Genomic DNA, 19,915 nt, shown 5'->3' with positions numbered 1-19,915 from the left:
AGCGGGAACTGTACTTCCTCAGTGGTAGGGAGGCGAGCAGGCCAGAGGTGGATGAACGCAGTGCCCTTGTTTGGGTGTAGGGCCTGATCAGAGCCTGGAGGTACTGAGGTGCCGTTCCCCTCACAGCTCCGTAGGCAAGCACCATGGTCTTGTAGCGGATGCGAGCTTCAACTGGAAGCCAGTGGAGAGAGCGGAGGAGCGGGGTGACGTGAGAGAACTTGGGAAGGTTGAACACCAGACGGGCTGCGGCGTTCTGGATGAGTTGTAGGGGTTTAATGGCACAGGCAGGGAGCCCAGCCAACAGCGAGTTGCAGTAATCCAGACGGGAGATGACAAGTGCCTGGATTAGGACCTGCGCCGGTTCCTGTGTGAGGCAGGGTCGTACTCTGCGGATGTTGTAGAGCATGAACCTACAGGAACGGGCCACCGCCTTGATGTTAGTTGAGAACGACAGGGTGTTGTCCAGGATCACGCCAAGGTTCTTAGTGCTCTGGGAGGAGGACACAATGGAGTTGTCAACCGTGATGGCGAGATCATGGAACGGGCAGTCCTTCCCCGGGAGGAAGAGCAGCTCCGTCTTGCCGAGGTTCAGCTTGAGGTGGTGATCCGTCATCCACACTGATATGTCTGCCAGACATGCAGAGATGCGATTCGCCACCTGGTCATCAGAAGGGGGAAAGGAGAAAATTAATTGTGTGTCGTCTGCATAGCAATGATAGGAGAGACCATGTGAGGTTATGACAGAGCCAAGTGACTTGGTGTATAGCGAGAATAGGAGAGGGCCTAGAACAGAGCCCTGGGGGACACCAGTGGTGAGAGCGCGTGGTGAGGAGACAGATTCTCGCCACGCCACCTGGTAGGAGCGACCTGTCAGGTAGGACGCAATCCAAGCGTGGGCCGCGCCGGAGATACGCCAACTCGGAGAGGGTGGAGAGGAGGATCTGATGGTTCACAGTATCGAAGGCAGCCGATAGGTCTAGAAGGATGAGAGTAGTATTTACAGGATATATACTGGACTATTAAGATGGTAGTTAGAGCAGTACTGGTTGAGAACCCTGCAGTGGTCGTCTGTAGACCAAAATGGTTTGACTCCCCATTTACGTGACTGGTAAGATTTTCCAACTCTTTGAACGGCATGGTACACAGAACCAAACCTGGACACAGTCAGGGCAGTCTGACAGGACATTTAACAATGTGGGAAATGATGCTGTATCTCTGTGTTCTGGGTTGAATCTTTTATTTATGATTCACAGAATGTACCTAAGAGCAGCGGATTGATTTAGATGTCACCCACAACACTGCTTCTCTCTCTCTCCCTTCTCTCTCTATCTCTCTCTCTCTCTCCCTTCTCTCTCTCCCTCTCTCTCTCTCTCTCTCTCTCTCTCTCTCTCTCTCTCTCTCTCTCTCTCTCTCTCTCTCTCTCTCTCTCTCTCTCTTCATTCTCTCTCTTCCTTCTCTCTCATTTCTCTCGCTCTCTCTCATTTCTCTCGCTCTCTCTCATTTCTCTCGCTCTCTCTCTCTCCCTTGTCTCTCTCTCTCTCCCTTGTCTCTCTCTCTCTCCATTCTCTCTCTCTCTCTCTCTCTCTCTCTCTCTCTCCCTTCTGTCTCTCTCCCTTCTCTCTCTCTCTCTCTTCCTTCTCTCTCTTCCTTCTCTTTCTCCTTTCTCTCTCTCTCTCACTTGTCTCTCTCTCTCTCCCTTGTCTCTCTCTCTCTCCCTTGTCTCTCTCTCTCTCCCTTGTCTCTCTCTCTCTCTCCCTTGTCTCTCTCTCTCGTGTCTCTCTCTCTCTCCCTTCTCTCTCTCTCTCTCCCTTCTCTCTCTCTCTCTCTCTTGTCTCTCTCTCTCCCTTGTATCTCTCTCTCTCCCTTGTCTCTCTCTCTCCCATGTCTCTCTCTCTCTCTTCTCTCTCTTTCTCCCTTGTCTCTCTCTCCCTTCTCTCTCTCTCTCCCTTTCTCTCTCTCTCTCTCTCTCTCTCTCTCTCTCTCTCTCTCTCTCTCTCTCTCTCTCTCTCTCTCTCTCTCTCTCTCTCTCCCTTCTCTCTCTCTCTCTCTCTCTCTCTCTCTCTCTCTCTCTCTCTCTCTCTCTCTCTCTCTCTCTCTCTCTCTCTCTCTCTCTCTCTCTCTCTCTCTTCATTCTCTCTCTTCCTTCTCTCTCATTTCTCTCGCTCTCTCTCATTTCTCTCGCTCTCTCTCATTTCTCTCGCTCTCTCTCTCTCCCTTGTCTCTCTCTCTCTCCCTTGTCTCTCTCTCTCTCCATTCTCTCTCTCTCTCTCTCCCTTCTGTCTCTCTCCCTTCTCTCTCTCTCTCTCTTCCTTCTCTCTCTTCCTTCTCTTTCTCCTTTCTCTCTCTCTCTCACTTGTCTCTTTCTCTCTCCCTTGTCTCTCTCTCTCTCCCTTGTCTCTCTCTCTCTCTCCCTTGTCTCTCTCTCTCGTGTCTCTCTCTCTCTCCCTTCTCTCTCTCTCTCTCTTGTCTCTCTCTCTCTCCCTTGTCTCTCTCTCTCTCCCTTGTCTCTCTCTCTCCCATGTCTCTCTCTCTCTCTTCTCTCTCTTTCTCCCTTGTCTCTCTCTCCCTTCTCTCTCTCTCTCCTCTCTCTCTCTCTCTCTCTCTCTCTCTCTCTCTCTCTCTCTCTCTCTCTCTCTCTGTCTCTCTCTCTCTCTCTCTCTCGCTTCTCTCTCTCTCCCTTCTCTGTCTCTCCCTTCTCTCTCTCTCTCCCTTGTCTCTCTCTCCCATGTCTCTCTCTCTGTCTCTCCCATGTCACTCTCTCCCTCTATGTATATCTGTCGCTGTCTCTCTCCCTCTATGTATATCTGTCTCTGTCTCTCTCCCTCTATGTATATCTGTCTCTGTCTCTCTCCCTCTATGTATATCTGTCTCTGTCTCTCTATGTATATCTGTCTCTCTCCCTCTATGTATATCTGTCGCTGTCTCTCTCCCTCTATGTATATCTGTCTCTCCCTCTATGTATATCTGTCGCTGTCTCTCCCTCTATGTATATCTGTCTCTGTCTCTCTCCCTCTATGTATATCTGTCTCTGTCTCTCTCCCTCTATGTGTCTCTGTCTCTGTCTCTCTCCCTCTATGTGTCTCTGTCTCTGTCTCTCTCCCTCTATGTGTCTCTGTCTCTGTCTCTCTCCTTCTATGTTTATCTGTCTCTCTCCCTCTATGTATATCTGTCTCTCCCTCTATGTATATCTCTCGCTGTCTCTCCCTCTATGTATATCTGTCGCTGTCTCTCCCTCTATGTATATCTGTCTCTGTCTCTCTCCCTCTATGTATATCTGTCTCTGTCTCTCTATGTATATCTGTCTCTCTCCTTCTATGTATATCTGTCTCTCTCCCTCTATGTGTCTCTGTATCTGTCTCTCTCCCTCTATGTGTCTCTGTCTCTCTCCTTCTATGTTTATCTGTCTCTCTCCCTCTATGTAAATCTGTCTCTCTCCCTCTATGTGTCTCTGTCTCTGTCTCTCTCCCTCTATGTATATCTGTATCTCTCCCTCTATGTATATCTGTCTCTGTCTCTCTCCCTCTATGTTTATCTGTCTCTCTCCCTCTATGTATATCTGTCTCTCTCCCTCTGTGTCTCTGTCTCTGTCTCTCTCCCTGTATGTATATCTGTCTCTGTCTCTCTCCCTCTATGTATATCTGTCTCTGTCTCTCTCCTTCTATGTATATCTGTCTCTCTCCCTCTATGTATATCTGTCTCTCTCCTTCTATGTATATCTGTCTCTCTCCTTCTATGTATATCTGTCTCTGTCTCTCTCCCTCTATGTATATCTGTCTCTCTCCTTCTATGTATATCTGTCTCTCTCCTTCTATGTATATCTGTCTCTGTCTCTCTCCCTCTATGTGTCTCTGTCTCTGTCTCTCTCCCTCTATGTGTCTCTGTCTCTCTCCTTCTATGTGTCTGTCTCTCTCCCTCTATGTATATCTGTCTCTCTCCCTCTATGTATATCTGTCTCTCTCCCTCTATGTGTCTCTGTCTCTGTCTCTCTCCTTCTATGTATATCTGTCTCTCTCCCTCTATGTATATCTGTCTCTCTCCCTCTATGTGTCTCTGTCTCTCTCCCTCTATGTGTCTCTGTCTCTGTCTCTCTCCCTCTATGTATATCTGTCTCTCTCCCTCTATGTATATCTGTCTCTGTCTCTCTCCCTCTGTGTCTCTGTCTCTCTCCCTCTGTGTCTCTGTCTCTCTCCCTCTATGTATCTCTGTCTCTCTCCTTCTATGTATCTCTGTCTCTCTCCCTCTATGTATATCTGTCTCTGTCTCTCTCCCTCTATGTATATCTGTCTCTCTCCCTCTATGTATATCTGTCTCTGTCTCTCTCCCTCTATGTATATCTGTCTCTGTCTCTCTCCCTCTATGTATATCTGTCTCTGTCTCTCTCCCTCTATGTGTCTCTGTCTCTGTCTCTCTCCCTCTATGTGTCTCTGTCTCTCTCCCTCTATGTATATCTGTCTCTCTCCCTCTATGTGTCTCTGTCTCTGTCTCTCTCCCTCTATGTGTCTCTGTCTCTGTCTCTCTCCCTCTGTGTCTCTTTCTCTGTCTCTCTCCTCTATGTGTCTCTGTCTCTGTCTCTCTCCTTCTATGTTTATCTGTCTCTCTCCCTCTATGTTTATCTGTCTCTCCCTCTATGTATATCTGTCGCTGTCTCTCCCTCTATGTATATCTGTCTCTGTCTCTCTCCCTCTATGTATATCTGTCTCTGTCTCTCTATGTATATCTGTCTCTCTCCTTCTATGTATATCTGTCTCTCTCCCTCTATGTGTCTCTGTCTCTGTATATCTGTCTCTCTCCCTCTATGTATATCTGTCTCTGTCTCTCTCCTTCTATGTTTATCTGTCTCTCTCCCTCTATGTATATCTGTCTCTCTCCCTCTATGTGTCTCTGTCTCTGTCTCTCTCCCTCTATGTATATCTGTATCTCTCCCTCTATGTTTATCTGTCTCTCTCCCTCTATGTATATCTGTCTCTCTCCCTCTGTGTCTCTGTCTCTGTCTCTCTCCCTCTATGTATATCTGTCTCTGTCTCTCTCCCTCTATGTATATCTGTCTCTCTCCTTCTATGTGTATCTGTCTCTCTCCTTCTATGTATATCTGTCTCTCTCCTTCTATGTATATCTGTCTCTGTCTCTCTCCCTCTATGTGTCTCTGTCTCTGTCTCTCTCCCTCTGTGTCTCTGTCTCTCTCCCTCTATGTTTATCTGTCTCTCTCCCTCTATGTATATCTGTCTCTCTCCTTCTATGTGTCTGTCTCTCTCCCTCTATGTATATCTGTCTCTCTCCCTCTATGTGTCTCTGTCTCTCTCCCTCTATGTGTCTCTGTCTCTGTCTCTCTCCTTCTATGTATATCTGTCTCTCTCCCTCTATGTATATCTGTCTCTCTCCCTCTATGTGTCTCTGTCTCTCTCCCTCTATGTGTCTCTGTCTCTGTCTCTCTCCCTCTATGTATATCTGTCTCTCTCCCTCTATGTATATCTGTCTCTGTCTCTCTCCCTCTGTGTCTCTGTCTCTCTCCCTCTATGTGTCTCTGTCTCTGTCTCTCTCCCTCTATGTGTCTCTGTCTCTCTCCCTCTCTCCTCTCTGTCTCTGTCTCTCTCCTCTATGTTTATCTGTCTCTCTCCCTCTATGTATATCTGTCTCTCTCTCTCCCTCTATGTGTCTCTGTCTCTCTCCCTCTGTGTCTCTGTCTCTGTCTCTCTCCTTCTATGTTTATCTGTCTCTCTCCCTCTATGTATATCTGTCTCTCTCCTCTATGTATATCTGTCTCTCTCCCTCTATGTATATCTGTCTCTCTCCCTCTATGTATATCTGTCTCTGTCTCTCTCCCTCTATGTATCTCTGTCTCTCTCCCTCTATGTGTCTCTGTCTCTCTCCCTCTATGTGTCTCTGTCTCTCTCCCTCTATGTGTCTCTGTCTCTCTCCCTCTATGTGTCTCTGTCTCTGTCTCTCTCCTCTATGTGTATCTGTCTCTCTCCCTCTATGTGTCTCTGTCTCTGTCTCTCTCCTTCTATGTTTATCTGTCTCTCTCCCTCTATGTATATCTGTCTCTGTCTCTCTCCCTCTATGTGTCTCTGTCTCTCTCCCTCTGTGTCTCTGTCTCTGTCTCTCTCCTTCTATGTTTATCTGTCTCTCTCCCTCTATGTATATCTGTCTCTCTCCCTCTATGTATATCTGTCTCTGTCTCTCTCCTTCTATGTATCTCTGTCTCTCTCCCTCTATGTATATCTGTCTCTCTCCTTCTATGTATATCTGTCTCTCTCCTTCTATGTATATCTGTCTCTGTCTCTCTCCCTCTGTGTCTCTGTCTCTCTCCCTCTGTGTCTCTGTCTCTGTCTCTCTCCTTCTATGTATCTCTGTCTCTCTCCCTCTATGTATATCTGTCTCTCTCCCTCTATGTATATCTGTCTCTCTCCCTCTATGTATATCTGTCTCTCTCCCTCTATGTATATCTGTCTCTCTCCCTCTATGTATATCTGTCTCTCTTGTATATCTGTCTCTCTCCCTCTATGTATATCTGTCTCTCTCCCTCTATGTATATCTGTCTCTCTCCCTCTATGTATATCTGTCTCTCTTGTATATCTGTCTCTCTCCCTCTATGTATATCTGTCTCTGTCTCTCTCCTTCTATGTATATCTGTCTCTCTCCTCTGTGTCTCTGTATATCTGTCTCTCTCCTCCTCTATGTATATCTGTCTCTCTCCCTCTATGTATATCTGTCTCTCTCCCTCTATGTATATCTGTCTCTGTATATCTGTCTCTCTCCTTCTATGTATATCTGTCTCTCTCTCTCCCTTGTATATCTGTCTCTCTCCCTCTATGTATATCTGTCTCTCTCCTTCTATGTATATCTGTCTCTGTCTCTCTCCTTCTATGTATATCTGTCTCTCTCCCTCTATGTATATCTGTCTCTCTCCTTCTATGTATATCTGTCTCTGTCTCTCTCCCTCTATGTATATCTGTCTCTCTCCCTCTATGTATATCTGTCTCTCTCCCTCTATGTATATCTGTCTCTCTCCCTCTATGTATATCTGTCTCTGTCTCTCTCCTTCTATGTATATCTGTCTCTCTCCCTCTATGTATATCTGTCTCTGTCTCTCTCCTTCTATGTATATCTGTCTCTCTCCCTCTATGTATATCTGTCTCTCTCCCTCTATGTATATCTGTCTCTCTCCCTCTATGTATATCTGTCTCTCTCCTTCTATGTATATCTGTCTCTGTCTCTCTCCTTCTATGTATATCTGTCTCTCTCCCTCTATGTATATCTCTCTCTCTCTCTATGTATATCTGTCTCTCTCCCTCTATGTATATCTGTCTCTCTCCCTCTATGTATATCTGTCTCTCTCCCTCTATGTATATCTGTCTCTCTCCCTCTATGTATATCTGTCTCTCTTGTATATCTGTCTCTCTCCCTCTATGTATATCTGTCTCTGTCTCTCTCCTTCTATGTATATCTGTCTCTGTCTCTCTCCCTCTATGTATATCTGTCTCTCTCCCTCTATGTATATCTGTCTCTCTCCTCTATGTATATCTGTCTCTCTCCTCTATCTATCTGTCTCTGTCTCTCTCCCTCTATGTATATCTGTCTCTCTCCCTCTATGTATATCTGTCTCTCTCTCTCTGTCTGTATATCTGTCTCTCTCCTTCTATGTATATCTGTCTCTCTCCCTCTATGTATATCTGTCTCTCTCCCTCTATGTATATCTGTCTCTCTCCTTCTATGTATATCTGTCTCTGTCTCTCTCCCTCTATGTATATCTGTCTCTCTCCTTCTATGTATATCTGTCTCTCTCCTTCTATGTATATCTGTCTCTCTCCCTCTATGTATATCTGTCTCTCTCCCTCTATGTATATCTGTCTCTCTCCCTCTATGTATATCTGTCTCTCTCCCTCTATGTATATCTGTCTCTCTCCCTCTATGTATATCTGTCTCTCTCCTTCTATGTATATCTGTCTCTCTCCCTCTATGTATATCTGTCTCTCTCTCCTTCTATGTATATCTGTCTCTCTCCCTCTATGTATATCTGTCTCTCTCCCTCTATGTATATCTGTCTCTCTCCCTCTGTATATCTGTCTCTGTCTCTCTATGTATATCTGTCTCTCTCCTTCTATGTATATCTGTCTCTCTCCTTCTATGTATATCTGTCTCTCTCCCTCTATGTATATCTGTCTCTCTCCCTCTATGTATATCTGTCTCTCTCCTCTATGTATATCTGTCTCTGTCTCTCTCCTTCTATGTATATCTGTCTCTCTCCCTCTATGTATATCTGTCTCTCTCCTTCTATGTGTCTCTGTCTCTCTCCCTCTATGTATATCTGTCTCTCTCCCTCTATGTATCTCTGTCTCTGTCTCTCTCCTTCTATGTATATCTGTCTCTCTCCTTCTATGTATATCTGTCTCTGTCTCTCTCCCTCTATGTATATCTGTCTCTGTCTCTCTCCTTCTATGTATATCTGTCTCTGTCTCTCTCCTTCTATGTATATCTGTCTCTCTCCTCTATGTATATCTGTCTCTCTCCCTCTATGTATATCTGTCTCTCTCCCTCTATGTATATCTGTCTCTCTCCCTCTATGTATATCTGTCTCTCTCCTTCTATGTATATCTGTCTCTCTCCCTCTATGTATATCTGTCTCTCTCTCTCCCTCTATGTGTCTCTGTCTCTGTCTCTCTCCCTCTATGTATATCTGTCTCTCTCCTTCTATGTATATCTGTCTCTGTCTCTCTCCTTCTATGTATATCTGTCTCTCTCCCTCTATGTATATCTGTCTCTCTCCTTCTCTATGTATATCTGTCTCTCTCCCTCTATGTATATCTGTCTCTCTCCCTCTATGTATATCTGTCTCTCTCCTTCTATGTATATCTGTCTCTCTCCTTCTATGTATATCTGTCTCTCTCCCTCTATGTATATCTGTCTCTCTCCTTCTATGTATATCTGTCTCTCTCCTTCTATGTATATCTGTCTCTCTCCTTCTATGTATATCTGTCTCTCTCCTTCTATGTATATCTGTCTCTCTCCTTCTATGTATATCTGTCTCTCTCCTTCTATGTATATCTGTCTCTCTCCCTCTATGTATATCTGTCTCTCTCCTTCTATGTATCTCTGTCTCTCTATGTATATCTGTCTCTCTCCTTCTATGTATCTCTGTCTCTCTATGTATATCTGTCTCTCTCCTTCTATGTATCTCTGTCTCTCTCCTTCTATGTCTCTCTGTCTCCCTCTATGTATATCTGTCTCTCTCCTTCTATGTATATCTGTCTATGTATATCTGTCTCTCTCCCTCTATGTATATCTGTCTCTCTCCTTCTATGTATATCTGTCTCTCTATGTATATCTGTCTCTCTCTCTCTCCTTCTATGTATATCTGTCTCTCCTCTATGTATATCTGTCTCTCTCCCTCTTCTATGTATATCTGTCTCTCTATGTATCTCTGTCTCTCTCCTTCTATGTATATCTGTCTCTCTATGTATATCTGTCTCTCTCCTTCTATGTATATCTGTCTCTCTATGTATATCTGTCTCTCTCCTCTATGTATATCTGTCTCTCTCCTTCTATGTATATCTGTCTCTCTCCTCTATGTATATCTGTCTCTCTCCTCTATGTATATCTGTCTCTCTCCCTCTATGTATATCTGTCTCTCTCCTCTATGTATATCTGTCTCTCTCCTCTATGTATATCTGTCTCTCTCCCTCTATGTATATCTGTCTCTCTCCTCTATGTATATCTGTCTCTCCTCTATGTATATCTGTCTCTCTCCTCTATGTATATCTGTCCTCTCTCCCTCTATGTATATCTGTCTCTCTCCTCTATGTATATCTGTCTCTGTCCTCTATGTATATCTGTCTCTCTCCTCTATGTATATCTGTCTCTCTCCCTCTATGTATATCTGTCTCTCTCCCTCTATGTATATCTGTCTCTCTCCTCTATGTATATCTGTCTCTCTCCTCTATGTATATCTGTGTATATCTGTCTCTCTATGTATATCTGTCTCTCTCCCTCTATGTATATCTGTCTCTCTCCTTCTATGTATATCTGTCTCTCTATGTATATCTGTCTCTCTCCCTCTATGTATATCTGTCTCTCTCCCTCTATGTATATCTGTCTCTCTCCCTCTATGTATATCTGTCTCTCCCTCTATGTATATCTGTCTCTCTCCCTCTATGTATATCTCTCTCTCCCTCTATATGTATCTCTGTCTCTCTCCTCTATGTATCTCTGTCTCTCTCCTTCTATGTATATCTGTCTCTCTATGTATCTCTGTCTCTCTCCTTCTATGTATATCTGTCTCTCTATGTATCTCTGTCTCTCTCCCTCTATGTATATCTGTCTCTCTATGTATATCTGTCTCTCTCCCTCTATGTATATCTGTCTCTCTCCTCTATGTATATCTGTCTCTGTATATCTGTCTCTCTCCCTCTATGTATATCTGTCTCTCTCCCTCTATGTATATCTGTCTCTCTCCCTCTATGTATATCTGTCTCTCTCTCCTCTATGTATATCTGTCTATGTATATCTGTCTCTCTCCCCTCTATGTATATCTGTCTCTCTCTCCTCTATGTATATCTGTCTCTCTCCCTCTATGTATATCTGTCTCTCTCCCTCTATGTATATCTGTCTCTCTCTCCCTCTATGTATATCTGTCTCTGTCTCTCTCCTCTATGTATATCTGTCTCTCTCTCCTCTATGTATATCTGTCTCTCTCCCTCTATGTATATCTGTCTCTGTCTCTCTCCCTCTATGTATATCTGTCTCTCTCTCCTCTATGTATATCTGTCTCTCTCCCTCTATGTATATCTGTCTCTGTCTCTCCCTCTATGTATATCTGTCTGTCTCTCTCCTCTATGTATATCTGTCTCTCTCCTCTATGTATATCTGTCTCTCTCCCTCTATGTATATCTGTCTCTCCTCTATGTATATCTGTCTCTGTCTCTCCTCTATGTATATCTGTCTCTGTCTCTCTCCTCTATGTATATCTGTCTCTCTCCCTCTATGTATCTATCTGTCTCTCTCCTCTATGTATATCTGTCTCTGTCTCTCTCCTCTATGTATATCTGTCTCTCTCCCTCTATGTATATCTGTCTCTCTCCCTCTATGTATATCTGTCTCTCTCCCTCTATGTATATCTGTCTGTCTCTCTCCCTCTATGTATATCTGTCTCTGTCTCTCTCTCCTCTATGTATATCTGTCTCTCTCCCTCTATGTATATCTGTCTCTCTCCCTCTATGTATATCTGTCTCTCTCCTCTATGTATATCTGTCTCTCTCCCTCTATGTATATCTGTCTGTCTCTCTCCTCTATGTATATCTGTCTCTCTCCCTCTATGTATATCTGTCTCTCTCCCTCTATGTATATCTGTCTCTCTCCCTCTATGTATATCTGTCTCTCTCCTCTATGTATATCTGTCTCTGTCTCTCTCCCTCTATGTATATCTGTCTCTCTCCCTCTATGTATATCTGTCTCTGTCTCTCTCCCTCTATGTATATCTGTCTCTGTCTCTCTCCCTCTATGTATATCTGTCTCTGTCTCTCTCCCTCTATGTATATCTGTCTCTGTCTCTCTCCCTCTATGTATATCTGTCTCTCTCCCTCTATGTATATCTGTCTCTGTCTCTCCTCTATGTATATCTGTCTCTGTCTCTCTCCCTCTATGTATATCTGTCTCTGTCTCTCTCCCTCTATGTATATCTGTCTCTCTCCCTCTATGTATATCTGTCTCTCTCCCTCTATGTATATCTGTCTCTCTCCCTCTATGTATATCTGTCTCTCTCCCTCTATGTATATCTGTCTCTCTCCTCTATGTATATCTGTCTCTCTCCCTCTATGTATATCTGTCTCTCTCCCTCTATGTATATCTGTCTCTGTCCCTCTATGTATATCTGTCTCTCTCCTCTATGTATATCTGTCTCTCTCCCTCTATGTATATCTGTCCTCTATGTATATCTGTCTCTCTCCTCTATGTATATCTGTCTCTCTCCCTCTATGTATATCTGTCTCTCTCCTCTATGTATATCTGTCTCTCTCCTCTATGTATATCTGTCTCTCTCCCTCTATGTATATCTGTCTCTCTCCTCTATGTATATCTGTCTCTCTCCCTCTATGTATATCTGTCTCTCTCTCCCTCTATGTATATCTGTCTCTCTCCCTCTATGTATATCTGTCTGTCTCTCTCCTCTATGTATATCTGTCTCTCTCCCTCTATGTATATCTGTCTCTCCCTCTATGTATATCTGTCTCTCTCCCTCTATGTATATCTCTGTCTCTCCCTCTATGTATATCTGTCTCTCTCCTCTATGTATATCTGTCTATGTATATCTCTCCTCTATGTATATCTGTCTCTCTCCTCCCTCTATGTATATCTGTCTCTCTCCCTCTATGTATATCTGTCTCTCTCCCTCTATGTATATCTGTCTCTCTCCCTCTATGTATATCTGTCTGTCTCTCCCTCTATGTATATCTGTCTCTCTCCCTCTATGTATATCTGTCTCTCTCCTCTATGTATATCTGTCTCTGTCTCTATGTATATCTGTCTCTCCCTCTATGTATATCTGTCTCTCTCCTCTATGTATATCTGTCTCTCTCCTCTATGTATATCTGTCTGTCTCTCTCCTCTATGTATATCTGTCTCTCTCCTCTATGTATATCTGTCTCTCTCTCTATGTATATCTGTCTCTCTCCTCTATGTATATCTGTCTCTCTCTCCTCTATGTATATCTGTCTCTCTCCTTCTATGTATATCTGTCTCTCTATGTATCTCTGTCTCTCTCCTTCTATGTATATCTGTCTCTCTATGTATATCTGTCTCTCTCCTTCTATGTATATCTGTCTCTCTATGTATATCTGTCTCTCTCCCTCTATGTATATCTGTCTCTCTATGTATCTCTGTCTCTCTCCTTCTATGTATATCTGTCTCTGTCTCTCTCCTGTCTATGTATATCTGTCTCTGTCTCCTTCTATGTATATCTGTCTCTCTCCTTCTATGTATATCTGTCTCTCTCCTCTATGTATATCTGTCTCTCTCCTCTATGTATATCTGTCTCTCTCCTCTATGTATATCTGTCTCTCTCTCTATGTATATCTGTCTCTCTCCCTCTATGTATATCTGTCTCTCTCTCCCTCTATGTATATCTGTCTCTCTCCTCTATGTATATCTGTCTCTCTCCTTCTATGTATATCTGTCTCTCTCCTTCTATGTATATCTGTCTCTCTCCTTCTATGTATATCTGTCTCTCTCCCTCTATGTATATCTGTCTCTCTCCCTCTATGTATATCTGTCTCTCTCCCTCTATGTATATCTGTCTCTCTCCCTCTATGTATATCTGTCTCTCTCCTCTATGTATATCTGTCTCTCTCCTTCTATGTATATCTCTATGTATCTCTGTCTCTCTCCCTCTATGTATATCTGTCTCTCTCCTTCTATGTATATCTGTCTCTCTCTCTCCTCTATGTATATCTGTCTCTCTCCTCTATGTATATCTGTCTCTCTCCTCCCTCTATGTATATCTGTCTCTCTCCTTCTATGTATATCTGTCTCTCTCCTTCTATGTATATCTGTCTCTCTCCTCTATGTATATCTGTCTCTCTCTCCCTCTATGTATATCTGTCTCTCTCCTCTATGTATATCTGTCTCTCTCCTCCTCTATGTATATCTGTCTCTCTCCCTCTATGTATATCTGTCTCTCTCCTCTATGTATATCTGTCTCTCTCCTCTATGTATATCTGTCTCTGTCTCCTCTATGTATATCTGTCTCTCTCCTTCTATGTATATCTGTCTCTCTCCTCTATGTATATCTGTCTCTCTCCTCTATGTATATCTGTCTCTCTCCTCTATGTATATCTGTCTCTCTCCCTCTATGTATATCTGTCTCTCTCCCCTCTATGTATATCTGTCTCTCTCCTCTATGTATATCTGTCTCTCTCCTTCTATGTATATCTGTCTCTCTCCTCTATGTATATCTGTCTCTCTCTCTATGTATATCTGTCTCTCTCCCTCTATGTATATCTGTCTCTCTCCTTCTATGTATATCTGTCTCTCTCCCTCTATGTATATCTGTCTCTCTCCTCTATGTATATCTGTCTCTCTCTCTATGTATATCTGTCTCTGTCTCTCTATGTATATCTGTCTCTCTCCTTCTATGTATATCTGTCTCTCTCTCTATGTATATCTGTCTCTCTCCCTCTATGTATATCTGTCTCTCTCTCCTCTATGTATATCTGTCTCTCTCCCTCTATGTATATCTGTCTCTGTCTCTCTCCTCTATGTATATCTGTCTCTCTCCTTCTATGTATATCTGTCTCTCTCCCTCTATGTATATCTGTCTCTGTCTCTCTCCTCTATGTATATCTGTCTCTCTCCCTCTATGTATATCTGTCTCTCTCCTATGTATATCTGTCTCTGTCTCTCCCTCTATGTATATCTGTCTCTCTCCTTCTATGTATATCTGTCTCTCTCCCTCTATGTATATCTGTCTCTCTCCTTCTATGTATATCTGTCTCTCTCCTCTATGTATATCTGTCTCTCTCCCTCTATGTATATCTGTCTCTCTCCCTCTATGTATATCTGTCTCTCTCTCTATGTATATCTGTCTCTCTCCTCTATCTGTCTCTATGTATATCTGTCTATGTATATCTCTCCCTCTATGTATATCTGTCTCTCTCCCTCTATGTATATCTGTCTCTCTCTCTATGTATATCTGTCTCTCTCCCTCTATGTATATCTGTCTCTCTCCCTCTATGTATATCTGTCTCTGTCTCTCTCCTCTATGTATATCTGTCTCTCCTCTATGTATATCTGTCTCTCCCTCTATGTATATCTGTCTCTCTCCCTCTATGTATATCTGTCTCTCTCCCTCTATGTATATCTGTCTCTCTCCCTCTATGTATATCTGTCTCTCTCCCTCTATGTATATCTGTCTCTGTCTCTCTCCCTCTATGTATATCTGTCTCTCTCCCTCTATGTATATCTGTCTCTCTCCCTCTATGTATATCTGTCTCTCTCCCTCTATGTATATCTGTCTCTCTCCCTCTATGTATATCTGTCTCTGTCTCTCTCCTCTATGTATATCTGTCTCTCTCCCTCTATGTATATCTGTCTCTCTCTCCCTCTATGTATATCTGTCTCTCTCCTCTATGTATATCTGTCTCTCTCCCTCTATGTATATCTGTCTCTGTCTCTATGTATATCTGTCTCTGTCTCTCTCCCTCTATGTATATCTGTCTCTGTCTCTCTCCCTCTATGTATATCTGTCTCTGTCTCTCTATGTATATCTGTCTATCTCCCTCTATGTATATCTGTCTCCCTCTATGTATATCTGTCTCTCTCCCTCTATGTATATCTGTCTCTCTCTCTCTATGTATATCTGTCTCTCTCCCTCTATGTATATCTGTCTCTCTCCCTCTATGTATATCTGTCTCTGTCTCTATGTATATCTGTCTCTCCCTCTATGTATATCTGTCTCTCTCTCCTCTATGTATATCTGTCTCTGTCTCTATGTATATCTGTCTCTCCCTCTATGTATATCTGTCTCTCCCTCTATGTATATCTGTCTCTCTCCTCTATGTATATATCTGTCTCTCTCCCTCTATGTATATCTGTCTCTGTCTCTATGTATATCTGTCTCTCTCCCTCTATGTATATCTGTCTCTCTCCTCTATGTATATCTGTCTCTCTCCCTCTATGTATATCTGTCTCTCTCCTCTATGTATATCTGTCTCTCTCCCTCTATGTATATCTGTCTCTGTCTCTCCCTCTATGTATATCTGTCTCTCTCCTCTATGTATATCTGTCTCTCTCCTCTATGTATATCTGTCTCTGTCTCTCTCTATGTATATCTGTCTCTCTCTATGTATATCTGTCTCTCTCCCTCTATGTATATCTGTCTCTCTCCTCTATGTATATCTGTCTCTCTCTCTATGTATATCTGTCTCTGTCTCTCTCTCTCTATGTATATCTGTCTCTCTCTCTATGTATATCTGTCTCTGTCCTCTATGTATATCTGTCTCTCTCCCTCTATGTATATCTGTCTCTCCCTCTATGTATATCTGTCTCTGTCTCTATGTATATCTGTCTCTCTCCTCTATGTATATCTGTCTCTGTCTCTATGTATATCTGTCTCTCTCCTCTATGTATATCTGTCTCTGTCCCTCTATGTATATCTGTCTCTGTCCCTCTATGTATATCTCTGTCTCTATGTATATCTGTCTCTCTCCTCTATGTATATCTGTCTCTCTCTCCCTCTATGTATATCTGTCTCTGTCTCTATGTATATCTGTCTCTATGTATATCTGTCTCTGTCCCTCTATGTATATCTGTCTCTCTCCTCTATGTATATCTGTCTCTGTCTCTATGTATATCTGTCTCTCTCCTCTATGTATATCTGTCTCTGTCTCTCCCTCTATGTATATCTGTCTCTCTCCCTCTATGTATATCTGTCTCTCTCCCTCTATGTATATCTGTCTCTCTCCTCTATGTATATCTGTCTCTGTCTCTATGTATATCTGTCTCTGTCTCTATGTATATCTGTCTCTGTCTCTATGTATATCTGTCTCTCCCTCTATGTATATCTGTCTCTCTCCTCTATGTATATCTGTCTCTCTCCCTCTATGTATATCTGTCTCTCTCCTCTATGTATATCTGTCTCTGTCTCTATGTATATCTGTCTCTCTCCTCTATGTATATCTGTCTCTCTCCTCTATGTATATCTGTCTCTCTCCCTCTATGTATATCTGTCTCTCTCCCTCTATGTATATCTGTCTCTCTCTCCTCTCTATGTATATCTGTCTCTCTCCTCTATGTATATCTGTCTCTGTCTCTATGTATATCTGTCTCTGTCTCTATGTATATCTGTCTCTGTCCTCTATGTATATCTGTCTCTCTCTATGTCTCCTCTATGTATATCTGTCTCTCTCCTCTATGTATATCTGTCTCTGTCTCTATGTATATCTGTCTCTCTCTCCTCTATGTATATCTGTCTCTGTCCCTCTATGTATATCTGTCTCTCTCTCTATGTATATCTGTCTCTCTCCCTCTATGTATATCTGTCTCTCTCCTCTATGTATATCTGTCTCTCTCCCTCTATGTATATCTGTCTCTGTCTCTCCTCTATGTATATCTGTCTCTCTCCCTCTATGTATATCTGTCTCTCTCCTCTATGTATATCTGTCTCTCTCCCTCTATGTATATCTGTCTCTATGTATATCTGTCTCTCTCCTCTATGTATATCTGTCTCTCTCCCTCTATGTATATCTGTCTCTGTATCTCTATGTATATCTGTCTCTGTCTCTATGTATATCTGTCTCTGTCTCTCCCTCTATGTATATCTGTCTCTCTCCCTCTATGTATATCTGTCTCTGTCCCTCTATGTATATCTGTCTCTGTCTCTATGTATATCTGTCTCTGTCTCTATGTATATCTGTCTCTCCCTCTATGTATATCTGTCTCTCTCCCTCTATGTATATCTGTCTCTCTCCCTCTATGTATATCTGTCTCTGTCTCTATGTATATCTGTCTCTGTCTCTATGTATATCTGTCTCTGTCTCTATGTATATCTGTCTCTCCCTCTATGTATATCTGTCTCTGTCTCTATGTATATCTGTCTCTCCCTCTATGTATATCTGTCTCTGTCTCTATGTATATCTGTCTCTCTCCCTCTATGTATATCTGTCTCTGTCTCTATGTATATCTGTCTCTGTCTCTATGTATATCTGTCTCTGTCCCTCTATGTATATCTGTCTCTGTCTCTATGTATATCTGTCTCTCTCCCTCTATGTATATCTGTCTCTGTCTCTATGTATAACTGTCTCTCCCTCTATGTATATCTGTCTCTCTCCCTCTATGTATATCTGTCTCTGTCTCTATGTATATCTGTCTCTGTCTCTATGTATAACTGTCTCTGTCTCTATGTATATCTGTCTCTGTCTCTATGTATATATGTCTCTGTCTCTATGTATATCTGTCTCTGTCTCTATGTATATCTGTCTCTGTCTCTATGTATATCTGTCTCTGTCTCTATGTATATCTGTCTCTGTCTCTATGTATATCTGTCTCTGTCTCTATGTATATCTGTCTCTGTCTCTATGTATATCTGTCTCTCCCTCTATGTATATCTGTCTCTGTCTCTATGTATATCTGTCTCTGTCTCTATCTGTCTCTGTCTATATCTGTATCTGTCTCTCTCCTCTATGTATATCTGTCTCTGTCTCTATGTATATCTGTCTCTCTCCCTCTATGTATATCTGTCTCTGTCTCTATGTATATCTGTCTCTGTCTCTCCCTCTATGTATATCTGTCTCTGTCTCTATGTATATCTGTCTCTCTCCCTCTATGTATATCTGTCTCTGTCTCTATGTATATCTGTCTCTGTCTCTCTCCCTCTATGTATATCTGTCTCTGTCTCTATGTATATCTGTCTCTCTCCCTCTATGTATATCTGTCTCTGTCTCTATGTATATCTGTCTCTCTCCCTCTATGTATATCTGTCTCTGTCTCTATGTATATCTGTCTCTGTCTCTCTCCCTCTATGTATAACTGTCTCTGTCTCTATGTATATCTGTCTCTCTCCCTCTATGTATATCTGTCTCTGTCTCTATGTATATATGTCTCTGTCTCTATGTATATCTGTCTCTGTCTCTATGTATATCTGTCTCTGTCTCTATGTATATCTGTCTCTGTCTCTATGTATATCTGTCTCTCCCTCTATGTATATCTGTCTCTGTCTCTATGTATAACTGTCTCTGTCTCTATGTATATCTGTCTCTGTCTCTATGTATATCTGTCTCTGTCCCTCTATGTATATCTGTCTCTGTCTCTATGTATAACTGTCTCTCTCCCTCTATGTATATCTGTCTCTCTCCCTCTATGTATATCTGTCTCTGTCTCTATGTATATCTGTCTCTGTCTCTATGTATAACTGTCTCTGTCTCTATGTATATCTGTCTCTGTCTCTATGTATAACTGTCTCTGTCTCTATGTATATCTGTCTCTGTCTCTATGTATATCTGTCTCTCTCCCTCTATGTATATCTGTCTCTGTCTCTATGTATAACTGTCTCTCCTCTATGTATATCTGTCTCTCCCTCTATGTATACTGTCTCTGTCTCTATGTATATCTGTCTCTGTCTCTATGTATAACTGTCTCTGTCTCTATGTATATCTGTCTCTGTCTCTATGTATAACTGTCTCTGTCTCTATGTATATCTGTCTCTGTCTCTATGTATAATCTGTCTCTGTCTCTATGTATAACTGTCTCTGTCTCTATGTATATCTGTCTCTGTCTCTATGTATATCTGTCTCTGTCTCTATGTATATATGTCTCTGTCTCTATGTATATCTGTCTCTGTCTCTATGTATATCTGTCTCTCTCCCTCTATGTATATCTGTCTCTGTCTCTATGTATATCTGTCTCTGTCTCTATGTATATCTGTCTCTGTCTCTATGTATATCTGTCTCTGTCTCTATGTATATCTGTCTCTCTCCTCTATGTATATCTGTCTCTATCTGTCTCTGTTCCTCCCTCTATGTATATCTGTCTCTGTCTCTATGTATATCTGTCTCTGTATATCTGTCTCTGTCTCTATGTATATCTGTCTCTGTCTCTATGTATATCTGTCTCTGTCTCTATGTATATCTGTCTCTCTCCCTCTATGTATATCTGTCTCTGTCTCTATGTATATCTGTCTCTGTCTCTATGTATATCTGTCTCTGTCTCTATGTATATCTGTCTCTGTCTCTATGTATATCTGTCTCTGTCTCTATGTATATCTGTCTCTCTCCCTCTATGTATATCTCTCCCTCTATGTATATCTGTCTCTCCCTCTATGTATATCTGTCTCTGTCTCTATGTATATCTGTCTCTGTCTCTATGTATATCTGTCTCTGTCCTCTATGTATATCTGTCTCTGTCTCTATGTATATCTGTCTCTGTCTCTATGTAT

At 42.2% G+C, this 19,915-nt stretch overlaps 1 protein-coding gene across 1 annotated transcript in view; it reads left to right on the top strand.

Moving 5' to 3' along the window:
* The window catches only part of LOC124005475 (zinc finger protein ZFPM2-like), a 239,896-nt gene that overhangs the window by 69,378 nt on the left and 150,603 nt on the right, over positions 1-19,915 (top strand). The window lies entirely within an intron of this gene.

The sequence above is a fragment of the Oncorhynchus gorbuscha genome, linkage group LG19 (assembly GCF_021184085.1).
Source record: "Oncorhynchus gorbuscha isolate QuinsamMale2020 ecotype Even-year linkage group LG19, OgorEven_v1.0, whole genome shotgun sequence".
In the NCBI taxonomy this organism is placed as follows: Eukaryota; Metazoa; Chordata; class Actinopteri; order Salmoniformes; family Salmonidae; genus Oncorhynchus; species Oncorhynchus gorbuscha.
The sequence above is the reverse complement of the archived record's forward strand: the minus strand, read 5'-3'. Positions and strand labels throughout refer to the sequence as shown.